The 11,485-nt window shown below is 46.1% G+C and overlaps 1 protein-coding gene across 1 annotated transcript in view; it reads right to left on the minus strand.

The window, feature by feature from the left end:
• Crem (cAMP responsive element modulator) overlaps positions 1-11,053 on the minus strand; it is a 93,079-nt gene extending 82,026 nt beyond the window's left edge. The window contains exon 1 of the mRNA XM_042686022.1: positions 10,887-11,053. The gene's annotated coding sequence lies outside the window, so the exon portion shown is untranslated. The remainder of the gene's footprint in view (positions 1-10,886) is intronic.
• Between the last annotated feature and the right edge of the window lie 432 nt (positions 11,054-11,485).

The following is an 11,485-nucleotide window of genomic DNA, read 5'->3' on the forward strand; positions in this document are numbered from 1 at the left end:
GCTGAAGAGCTGAGGGACAGCACCCAGGCCCAGAATTCAAGCCCCAGGACCGATCAAAAAAATTAAAAATTTAAAAATTTAAAAATTAAAAATATTTCTCCATACTTTCCTGCCCAAATCGTGTGTGAGGAGAAAGCACATTAATGAATGCAAAAGGCTTACAATACAAGCTGAAAACCACATAGAATTAATCACTCCAATAATCCTACCTCCTATCTCTCCATTCTGTTCCATTCTCTCTATCCTCCCAGGTCTTGTTTTAGTCCTGACCCTAACCTTTTACCATGATTAAAGCTGTAACAGGATCTGCCTTTTTACTTCATCTGCTTCAAAACTCCCCACAACCTCTATCCATTCTATTTGATAACGACATTATTTGAAATGCAAACCCTGTAGGGTGCTAGTAGTGGCTCAGGCCTGTAATCCTAGAGGCTGAGATCTGAGGATCGTGGTTTGAAGCCAGCCTGGGGCAGAAAAGTCCATGAGACTCTTATCTCCAATAAACTATTTAGAAAAAGCTGGAATTGGTCCTGTGGTTCAAGTGGTAGAGCACTAGCTCAGGGACAACACGTAGGACCTGAGTTCAAGCCCCATTTCTTCACTTAAAATCTTCTCAAGCCTGTAATCTTGGCTACTCAGGAAGCTGAGATGTGAGGATCACCATTCTAAGCCAACATGAGCTGGAAAATCTGTGAGATTTACCTCCAGTTAACCAGAAAAAAGCTGTAAGTAAAATTATAGTCTATGTGATAGTCACTCTTGAGCAGAAAAAGCTCAAAGACAATACCTAGGACCTGAGTTCAAGCCTAGGTACCAGCACCAAAAAAAAAAAAAAAAATCTTCCAATGGTTGCCCTTGCAACCTTGTCTTGCATTCTTATTTGAGATACTTAAGTAGAGGCTTAGTATCATTTGTTATACCATGTGAGACAATATATGTATTCCTATCACTGATGTTTTCCAGGTTCAAAACCACTTTGTTTATTTGTAAACCAACGTATCTGGTTTGTTTTAATATAAACTATGTATACTTTGGGAAAAAATGCAACTGCTTTTTTTTTTTTTTTTTGCCAGTCCCAGGGCACAGGGCCTAGGCACTGTCCCTGAGCTTTTTTTGTGTGTGTGTGCTCAAGGCTAGTGTTCTACAAACAAACAAACTCAGGGCCTGGGCGCTGTCCCTGAGCCTCTTTGCACTCAAGGGTAGCACTCTACCACTTGAGCCACAGTGCTACTTCCAGCTTTTTCTGTTTATGTGGTACTGAGGAATCAAACTCAGGGCTTCATGCATGTTAGGCAAATACTCTACCACTAAACCACATTCCCAGCCCTGCAACCACTTTCTATATTACTGATTTTATTCCAAATGACTTTTGTGGGGAGTGAAGTGGGGGTTCTGGGGCTTGAATTCAGGGCCTGGGCAGGATTGTCTGAGTTTTTTTGCGTTCAAGGCTAGCATTCTACACTATGAGATACAGCTCCATTTCTAGCTTTTTGGTATTTAATTGTAAATTAGAGTCTAATGTACTTTCCAGCCTGGGCTGGCTTTTAACCACAATCCTCAGATCTCAGCCTACTAAGGAGCTAGCATTATAGGCACAAGCCACCAATGTCCAATTCCCAAATGAGTTTTAATTTTACAGAATTTTACCTCTATTGGACAGACAAAAGGGAGATCTAGCATTCCACCCCCAAAGAGCTCAAAGAGCTCAAATGGGGACTGGGAAGATGGCTCAGTGGTAGAGCGCTTGCCTTGCATGCATGAGGCCCTGGGTTCGATTCCTCAGCACCATATAAGCAAAAAGAAAAATGCTGGAAGTGGCACTGTAGCTTAAGCGGTAGAGCACTAGCCTTGAGCTGAAGAGCTGAGGGACAATGCCCAGGCCCAGAGTTCAGGCCCCATGACCAGATCCAAAAAATAAAATTAATAAAAATAATAATAAAGAACTCAAATGCCCTAATATGTTCTCATGATGGGTTTAGGAATATATTAAGCATAAAATAATAAACATAAAATACAAATATGTAAATTTTTTCCATTTAGCCCAAAGCAGGCCCCTTAAATTTATCATCATGCTTCATGATAGTCTGAGGTTTGAAGTTTTTATGTTTTGTTTTTGGTACCAGTCATGGGGTTGAACTCAGGAACTGGGCACAGGGCCTAGGCACTGTCCCCGAACCTTTTTTTTTTTTTTTTGGTAGGTCATGGGGCTTGGACTGTGGGCCTGGGCGCGGTCCCTCTGCTCTTCAGCTCAAGGCTAGCACTCTACTACTTGAGCCATAGCACCACTTCCAGCTTTTTTTCTTTTTGCTTATGTGGTGCTGAGGAATTGAACCCAGGGCCTCATGCATGCAAGGCAAGCGCTCTACCACTGAGCCACCTTCTCAGCCTCCCTGAACTTCCATTGGAGCTACAGCTCCACCTCCAGCTTTTTTGGTAGTTTATTGGAGCTAGGAGTCTCACAAACTTTTTTGCCCAGGCTGGCTTTGAATTGCAGTCCTCAGATCTCAGCCTCCTGAGTAGCTAGGATTAACTTTTTAAGCATAAGGGAGATAGCTACAAAATACGGGAACAATTTTTCTTACAAAGGTGAAGCCTCATTTGTACAACATTTGCAAGTACAATTTAAGACTCTGTTCACTTTTGAAAATCCAAAAATCAGACTTTGCAAATTATATACTAAGATGGTATTTGCAAGAAGACTCTTGAAAAAAAAAGTAAAGAGAAAATCTAAAACATGGAAATTAGCATAATAAGTAGATAATATATCATTCACTTCTCCAAAGACCAGAAAAGAAATAATAAGAGAAAGGCAAATCTGCTTATTTGTTCTAGAAGAAAGAAGGCTTTTATTTCTTTGGGAAAGTAGGTATACAAGGCTAAGTATAATTCAAGCAGCAATGGTGAAGGATTGAAAGATAAAACTGGTCCTTTGAAAGTAAGTCAACTGGGGACTGAGAATGTGGCTTAGTGGTAGAGTGCTTGCCTAGCACTCTTCCATTCCTCAGTATCACATACACAGAAAATGCCAGAAGTGGTGCTGTGGCTCAAGTGGTAGAGCGTTAGCCTTGAACAAAAGAAGCTCAGGGTCAGTGCCCAGGCTTTGAGTTCAAGCCCCAGGACTGGCAAAAAAAAAAAAAAAGTAATTCAGTCAACTTAGAAGGCTAGGTATAGTGGCACATACATGAAGTTAACCTTAAATTTGAGGCCAGCCTGAACTACCTATCCCTGACTGAAAAATAAACTACAAAGTTGGGAGAAAGTGGGATTTGCTGGAAAAGTACTTCCAAACAGCCATATATTTGATTGCTTTTTTTGTTTTGGTTTTTTTTTTTTTGGTCGGTCATGGGGCTTGGACTGTGGGCCTGGGCACGGTCCCTCAGCTCTTCAGCTCAAGGCTAGCACTCTACCACTTGAGCCATAGCACCACTTCCAGCTTTTTTTCTTTTTGCTTATGTGGTGCTGAGGAATCGAACCCAGGGCCTCATGCATGCAAGGCAAGCGCTCTACCACTGAGCCACCTTCTCAGCCCCATATATTTGAAATATATACATTTTAGAGGAAGAAAGTAAGTAAAGAGAAAAGAAAGCCAGACAGTAGAAATGAAACCATGGTGTGTGTGTGTGTGTGTGTGTGTGTGTGTGTGTGTGTGTGTGTGTGTGTGTGTGTGTGTGTGTGTGTGTGTGTGTGTGTGTGTGTGTGTGTGTGTTCAAGGCTTGCACTCTACCATGTGAGTGCTAGCTCCACTTCCAGCTTTTCAGAAACACCGACTTTCTTGCCCAGGCTGGCTTTGAACCACAATTCTCAGATCTCAGCCTCCTGAGTAGTCAGGATTACAGACATGAGCCACTGGTGCCTTGTAACCATGGCACTTTTTTTTTTTTTTTGCCAATCCTGGGGCTTGAATTCAGGGTCTGGGCACTGTCCCTGAGCTTCTTTGTGCTCAAGGCTAGTGCTCTACCACTTGAGCCACAGTGTCATTTCCTGCTTTTTCTAAGTAGTTGATTGGAGATAGGAGTCTCATGGACTTTTCTGCCCAGGCTGGCTTTGAACTGCCATCCTCAGATCTCCTAGAACTATAGGTATGAGCCACCGGCACCAGGCAACCAAGGCACTTTTAGAGAGTTGTGCTCAGGGAAGGAAAGGTGCAATAACTTTTAATACCTTACATACTCATGTAAAAATAGGATTATCTAATGAGGCATACTTACAAATATCCCAAATATGTATAAATCTATAATCTTTTAAGCATTAAACATAAAATCAGGAGGCTCTCTAATATAGATTCAAAGTTATTGGTTTGAGGTACTGAACAAATAAACCTTTTAAAACCACCAGAGGACTAAGTATTAAAGCTTCTCTTTGGGGCCAGGAAGATGGCTCAGCAGTACAGTGCTTGCCTTGCATCCATGAGCTCCTGGGTTTGATTCCTCAGGACCACATAAACAGGGGCTGGGAAGGTGGCTCAGTCGTAGAGCGCTTGCCTTGCATGCATGAGGCCCTGGGTTCAGTGGTAGAGCGCTTGCCTTGCATGCATGAGGCCCTGGGTTTGATGCCTTAGCACCACATAAGCAAAAAGAAAAAAGCCGGAAGTGGTGCTGTGGCTCAAGTGGTAGAGCGCTAGCCTTGAGCTGAAGAGCTGAGGGACAGCGCCCAGGCCCAGAGTTCAGGCCCCATGACCGGACTCCCCCCCCCAAAAAAAAAGAACCACATAAACAAAAAAGGCCAGAAGTGGCACTGTGGCTCTAGTGGTAGAGTGCTAGCCTTGAGCTGAATAGCTCAAGGACAGCGTCCAGGCCTAGAGTTCAAGCCCCACAACCAATAAAAAAAAAAAAAAACTTCTCTTTCCTAATTTATTTCCTACTTGTTGCCTTGAGTATTTCAGTTAGTGAACAGAATCAAGTGCTTAGCAGGAAATGAAAAATGAAATTCAAATAATCATAACCAGTCAGGCCCCAGTGGCTCATGCCTGTAATCCTAGCTACTCAGGAGGCTGAGATCTGAGGATCTTGGTTCAAAGCCAGCCCAGACAGGAAAGTCCATGAGACTCTTATTTCTAATTAACCACCAGAAAACTAGAAGTGGCGCTGTGGCTCAAGTGGTAGAGCGCTTGCCTTGAGCTGAAAAGTATAGGGACAGTGCCCTGGCCCAGAGTTCAAGCCCCACAACTGACACAACAACAACAAAAAAAATCATGACCCTTCACATACCCGATTACCACTACCACTTCAAAAAGAAACATTCAACCTAAAATTCTAGAGAAGACTCATTTGACTAACACTGTTAAGTTTTTCTTTTCAATAGCATGTTTCTTTACCATACTCTACTGACATTTCTGAATAGTATCTTCATGTGAGTAAGAATTACTGATTAGTAATTAGATTAAGAATTTACTGATTAGTAACTCTGAGACAGTAGGCCTTGCTCATCTGAATAAAACTAGTGTTCGGGGGTTGGAGGGATGGCCGGGGTGGTAGTGTCAGTCAATGAGAAAAAGCAGCATATCGAGTTCAAATCTGTCTCAGACCAGAAAAAAGAAAAAAACGTAGTGCTTTATTAAGTGCAGAAAAACCAATATTTAACTCTCCCAACAATTTTCTGTGCACCCATATATAGCAATATTGTTCTTTATGCATAGGAAAGTTACTCAACACCAGAACTGGAAACTTTCATTGTAAGCAATGCTAGGACAAAATTCTAGTGTAAAACATTTTTAGGGGATGGGAAGGTGGCTCAGTGGTAGAGTGCTTGCCTTGCATGCATGAGACCCTCAGTTCGATTGCCCACCACCACATAAATAGAAAAGGTTGGAAATGGTGCTGTGGCTCAAGTGATAGAGTGCTAGCTTTGAACAAAAAGCTCAGGGACAGTGCTCAGGTCCTGAGTTCAAGCCCCAGGATTGACAAAATAAAATATTTTTAAGCAAAAACTAAAATATTTCTAAGCAAAGAAAAAATCTTTTTTTTTTTTCAGTCCAGGGACTTGAACTCTGGTCCTCAGTGCTGTCCCTCAGCTCTTCAGCTCAAGGGAAGCACTCTTACCACTTGAGCCACAGTGCCACCTCCAGCTTTTACCTCTAGCCGTTTATGTGGTACTGAGGAATCAAACCCAGGGCTTTATGCATGCAAGGCAAGCACTCTACCACTGAGCCACCTTCCCAGCCCCTTCCCCCCCCCACACACACTTTTTTCGTGCCCATATTGGGGCTTGCAGTCAAGTCCTGGTCCTCTCTCTGAACTTTTTGCTCAAGGCTAGCACTCTATCACTTGAGCAACAATTTTACTTCTGGCTCTTTGGCGGTTTATTGAAGTCTCACAAACTTTCCTGCCCTGGCTGGCTTCGAACTGCCATCCTCAGATCTCAGCTTCCTGGATAGCTAGGATTAGGTGTGAGCCACTGACTCCTGGCTTTATTTATTTATTAACTGTGAAAAAATTTATTTTGGGCTGGGAATTTGGCTTAGTGGTAGAGTGCTTGCCTTGAATGCATAAAGCCCAGGATTCTATTCCTCAGTACCACATAAACAGAAAAAGCCAGAAGTGGTGCTGTGGCTAAAGTGATAGTACTACTCTTGAGCAAAAGAAGCTGAGGGACTGCCCAGGCCCTGAGTTTCAGCCCCAGGACTGGGGAAAAAAAAAATCACATTATTTTGACACTTAATTGACCAGGTTGTACCCATTGCTTGGGAAATGCAATGAAGATAATTCACATTGGGAGGACTCAAAGGACAAACCAGCCGCTAGTAAGGTTTTCCATTGTTTTAAGAGGCAAGCTTTCCTTTTGAAGAACATAGTATTCAAGTTGTCTGTCTGTTTTGGTGTCTTGAACTCAGGGCCTGGGTACTGTCAATGAGCATTTTTGCTCATGGCTAGTGCTTTACCACTTGAGCCACAGCTCCAGTTCCAGCTTTTTGGTGGTTAACTGGAAGCAAGTTTCATAGACTTTTCTGCCTAGGCTGGATTCAAACCACCATCCTCAGATCTCAGCCTCCTTAGTTGCTAGGATTCCTGCTTATTTTTATTTAGCAAGTTTTTTAAAGCCAATATTTTCAGGGCTGAGGGTGTGGCTCAAGGGATGGAACACTTGCCTTGTAAATTTAAAAGGCTTTAGGTTCAAATCCTCAAAGAGAGAAACAAAAGCATCCTTTCTCATAACCTTGTAACTGAAGCATTCATAGATCTTGCCAGTATTTTCCCCTAGGAAGGCCAGTTCTTGTGCAAATAGCTATCCTTTTACTTTTTTTTTCTTTGCCAGTCCTAGGGCTTGAACTCAGGGCCTAAGCACTGTCCCTGAGCTTCTTTTGTTCAAGGCTAGCACTATACCACTTGAGCAATAGCTCTAATCTCTGGCTTTTCTGTTTATGTTTACTGAGAAATCAAACCCAGGGCTTCATGGTTGCTAAGTACTCTACCACTAAGCCACATTCCCAGCCTTCTTTTACTTTCTAAACTTGCTATGATCAAATTATTGTAGTAGGACAGACATTTCACAAGTAATAAATTCCCAGGCAGGTGCAAGTGGCTCATGCCTGTAACCCTAGCTACTTAGGAGGCTGAGATATGGAGATCACGGTTTGCAGCCAGCCGGGGTATAAAGTCTGTGAGATTCTGATCTCCAATTAAATCACAGAAAAAGCTGGAAATGGTGCAGTGACTCAAGAGGTAAGAGTGCTAGCCTTGAGCAAAAGGAGCTCAGGAATAGCACCCAGGCCTAGAATTCTAGCCTCGAGACTGGCAAAAATAAATAAAAGATAAATTCCAACAAATATCTGAGATTTTTCTTTTTCCTCTCGTAGAGAATCAGGAAGAGAGTAAAACAAAAACAACAAGGAAAACATTTACCCCCATTTTTCTTTTTGGTAGCACCTAAATTTGTACTCTGGGCCTCCCACTTGGTAGATAGGAGCTTTACTACTCAAGCCACACCTCCCAAACTAAGCATTCGTTCTGAGTAAAACTCTTTATTGTGTAGTTTCCATGGGAAAAAAAAATTTTTACTATCTTATGTAGTCTTTAAAAGCAAATTATTAGCGTAATCACTTAAGGTGTTCATTTTGATCTACTGTGTAATGAATGAGCATTTTCCCTAAAATCTGTTTGGAGTTCCTGAATAGCTAATATTGAAATCACATTCAATATGCAGAAACTCAAGGTTACTGTGTGCAGTAACACAGACACACATATACATACACACACATTTCAAGTTTATTTCAGTATAGCAGTGTTATATACCAAAATACCAATGGTTTTTAAGTTGCTCTTAAAAATAGTCTCTTGGCTGGGAGCGGGTGGCTCATGCCTGTAATCTTAGCTACTCAGGAGGTTGAGGTCTGAGGATCCAGATTCCAAGCCAGTCCCAGCAGTAAAGTCCATGTGATTCTTATCTCCAATTAACCACCAGAAAACCGGAAGAGGTGCTGTAGCTCAACTGGCAGGTCTCAACTGGCAGGTCACTAGCCCTAAGCTAAAGAGCTGAGCGATTACACTGAGACCCAGAGTTCAAGCCCCAGGACCCACAAAAAATAAATTAAAAAAAAAAAATACAGTCTCTTGGGCCTGGGAACATGGCTTAATTGGTAGAATGCTTGCCTGGGATGCATGAAGCCCTGCAGTAATTAGAAAAAGCCAAAAGTGGTGCACTGGCTCAAGTGATCGAGTGCTCCCTTGAGCAAAAGAAGCTGTGACAGTGCCCAGGCCCTGAGTTCAAGCCTCAGAACTGGCAAAAAAAATTAAAATAAAAAAATACAGTCTCTTCACAAGCATTGGTGGCTCATTCCTGTAATCCTAGTTACTAAGGAGGCTGAGATCTGAGGATCACTGCTCAACGCCAGCCAGACTGGGCAGGAAGGTCCATGAGACTCTTAACATCGAATTAACCACCAAAATGCCATTGGAGCTGTGACTCAAGTGGTAGAGCACTACTGTTGAGCAAGAAAGCTCTAGGGCAGTGCTAAGGCCCTGAGTTCAAGCCCCTGGAGTGGCACAAAATAGAAATAATAAGTAAATGAAAGTGTTATTTAAGCTGATTGTTGTTTCCATTGTTGAGTTTTAATATAAGAAGTCTAAGTGGAACAGTTTACTTGAGAGCTTTTCAACAAACTATATATTTCAACAATAAACCTAGGTCTATTTTCTGACTCAATACTAACTTGAGAACATCAAGGTCAAGGAAACAGATTTAGAAATACACATTTATATTAGTAGACTTATGATTCCTTATGTTATTAAGAAATTTTTCATGAAATGGCCATAATTCTAAGGAAATTTTTTTTTTTTGGGGTCCGGTAGTGGGGCCTGAACTCTGGGCCTGGGTGCTGTCCCTCAGCTCTTCAGCTCAAGGCTAGCACTCTACCACTTGAGCCACAGCGCCACTTCCGGCTTTTTCTTTTTTTTGCTTATGTGGTGCTGAGGAATCGAACCCAGGGCCTCAGGCATGCAAGGCAAGCGCTCTATCACTGAGCCACCTTCCCAGCCCCTCTAAGCAAAATTTTATATTCTAGACTTTGGTACAGTCTGGAGTTAAATTCATCAATAGAGGCAGACCTCATTAACTTTTGGGAACAATGCAAAAATAAAAGACCCTCTGTTTATACATAAAAATAAAATTTATTCATATCCTTACAAACATATGTACATGAAGCCACTGTAATGATAACTTCACACTTCCCAAAATGATCCCAAGTGAACCGGGAAAGTGTGTCACATTGATACCTGTGATTAACAAATTCACTACAATTCTTAAGTGTTATTATCAGGACTTAAAACGACAATGCATTAAGGATCAAGCCCACTTAAATATCTTTTCCAATGCTGTGTTTGGATTGACAAGACATTCTTTAAGCACTAGCTTCCATGCTCTGCATTTATCGGCAAAACACAGTTTGGAAGGTTGTGTTCCTTTGGGACAAAAATGTGTAAGTTCAAAGATGTAAAGACGACTACAATTGGAAACGAGTTTGTAATCTACAGAGGACCAAAACTAAGAGGGGAGGGAGGGGGGAAAGGTACCTGAGAGAATAAAGAAAAATGTGAGGCTATAAATCGCTGCTGCCATCTACTACAACACTGCGGCAGACCGGGGGCTGTCTTCCAGGAGGAGGCGGGCGGCCTCCCACCCGCCAGGCGGGTAACGCGGGCAGGAGAGCTTCGCCCCCGGAGGGCCTCTCCGGGGGCCGGTCAGACCCGGCGGCCCAGCATGGGGGGAGGGGGGGGATCACATTTCTGGAAATGTGATGACAGGTCGGCCGCTACTCCACGAGGCTGCCGCCGTGCTGGCGGTTCAAACGCCGAGGTCGGAGCCCGGGTCCCGGGTGGAGAGCTGGGCGGGATGCGGTTCCCCGCCCGAGCCGCCGGTCTGGGAGCGCGGCCGGGCGGCCCTGGGGAGGCAGTGACTCTCGGGGGGCGTTTCGATCGCTCGGTGCCCGCGACCCGCGCTCCCAGAGGGGCTGCGCCGGCGTCCACCTGAACCCCGGGGCCCGCAAAGGGGCCAAACAACCCCCGCGGGGGCCGCGGTACCCAAACCCGCGTCCGGCTCCGGGCTTCGCGTTCCTGCCACAGGCTGAACCCCGCGTCGGGGCGGGAAGGCTGTCCTCCTCCCGGGGGCGGCGTCTCCGAGTCGTACCGGGTTCGAGGAGGAGCCGGGGCTCCAAGGGGCGACGGCCCGCTTCGCGCGGGCGGGCGGCCGGCGGCGGGCGGGCGGAGCGCGGAGCCGCCGGCGGGCCGGGGCCGGGGCCGGGGCCGGGGTCGGATCGGGCGGGCGAGTCCCGACCCGCCGCAGCTCCGGGACCCGGCGCCTCCGGCCCGGCCAGGCCCGGCCCCGGCCCGCCACCCCCCACGCCGCGCCGCGCCGCCCGCTCCGGGTCTCCGCAGTGGGGCCGGCGCGCCACTTACCCGCCGCGAAGGGATTTACGTAGCGGACCTCGTCACTGCTTACGGACGCGAGGAGGTGGGGACGACGAGCCCGACGGCCGCTCCGCAGCGGCGCTGCCGCTCAGCCCGCGCCGACCCCACGTCGCCCCCACGTCAGCGGTGATGCGGTAGTCGCGGCTCCCCGCCGAGCTCGGGCCGACGCTAGCGCCGCACTCCACCCAACCGCGTCCTCGAGCCCCGCCCCTTGTCCCCGCCCCCCCCACGCCCGACACGCCTCCTCCCGGGACAGCCCTGGCGGGGGGCTGGAGGAAGGAAGAAAAATAGGCTCGAACTCTGCCCTCTGCCGGCCGGCTGCGGGAGTGCAGCGCTGACAATCTAACAATTAAATGGAACGGGGGTGGGAGGGGGTTGGAGGAGCTGCTGTGGGCGGGGCCTACGGGATGGGAGGAGTTACGGCCCGGAGCAGGAGCTTGTAGGAGGAGCTAGCCCGCGGGTGGGTCGGAAGACCGTACCCGGCCGGGGCTACGGAGTGTGAGGAGTGGGGAAACCTTAGAGGAAGAGCGTAGCCCAGAGAAGGGCGGGAGATAGAGACAGGGGCGGGGCACGGGGTGGGACTTGAG

This window comes from Dipodomys spectabilis, unplaced genomic scaffold, assembly GCF_019054845.1.
Source record: "Dipodomys spectabilis isolate Male_0828 unplaced genomic scaffold, ASM1905484v1 ptg000096l, whole genome shotgun sequence".
NCBI classification, from domain to species: Eukaryota; Metazoa; Chordata; class Mammalia; order Rodentia; family Heteromyidae; genus Dipodomys; species Dipodomys spectabilis.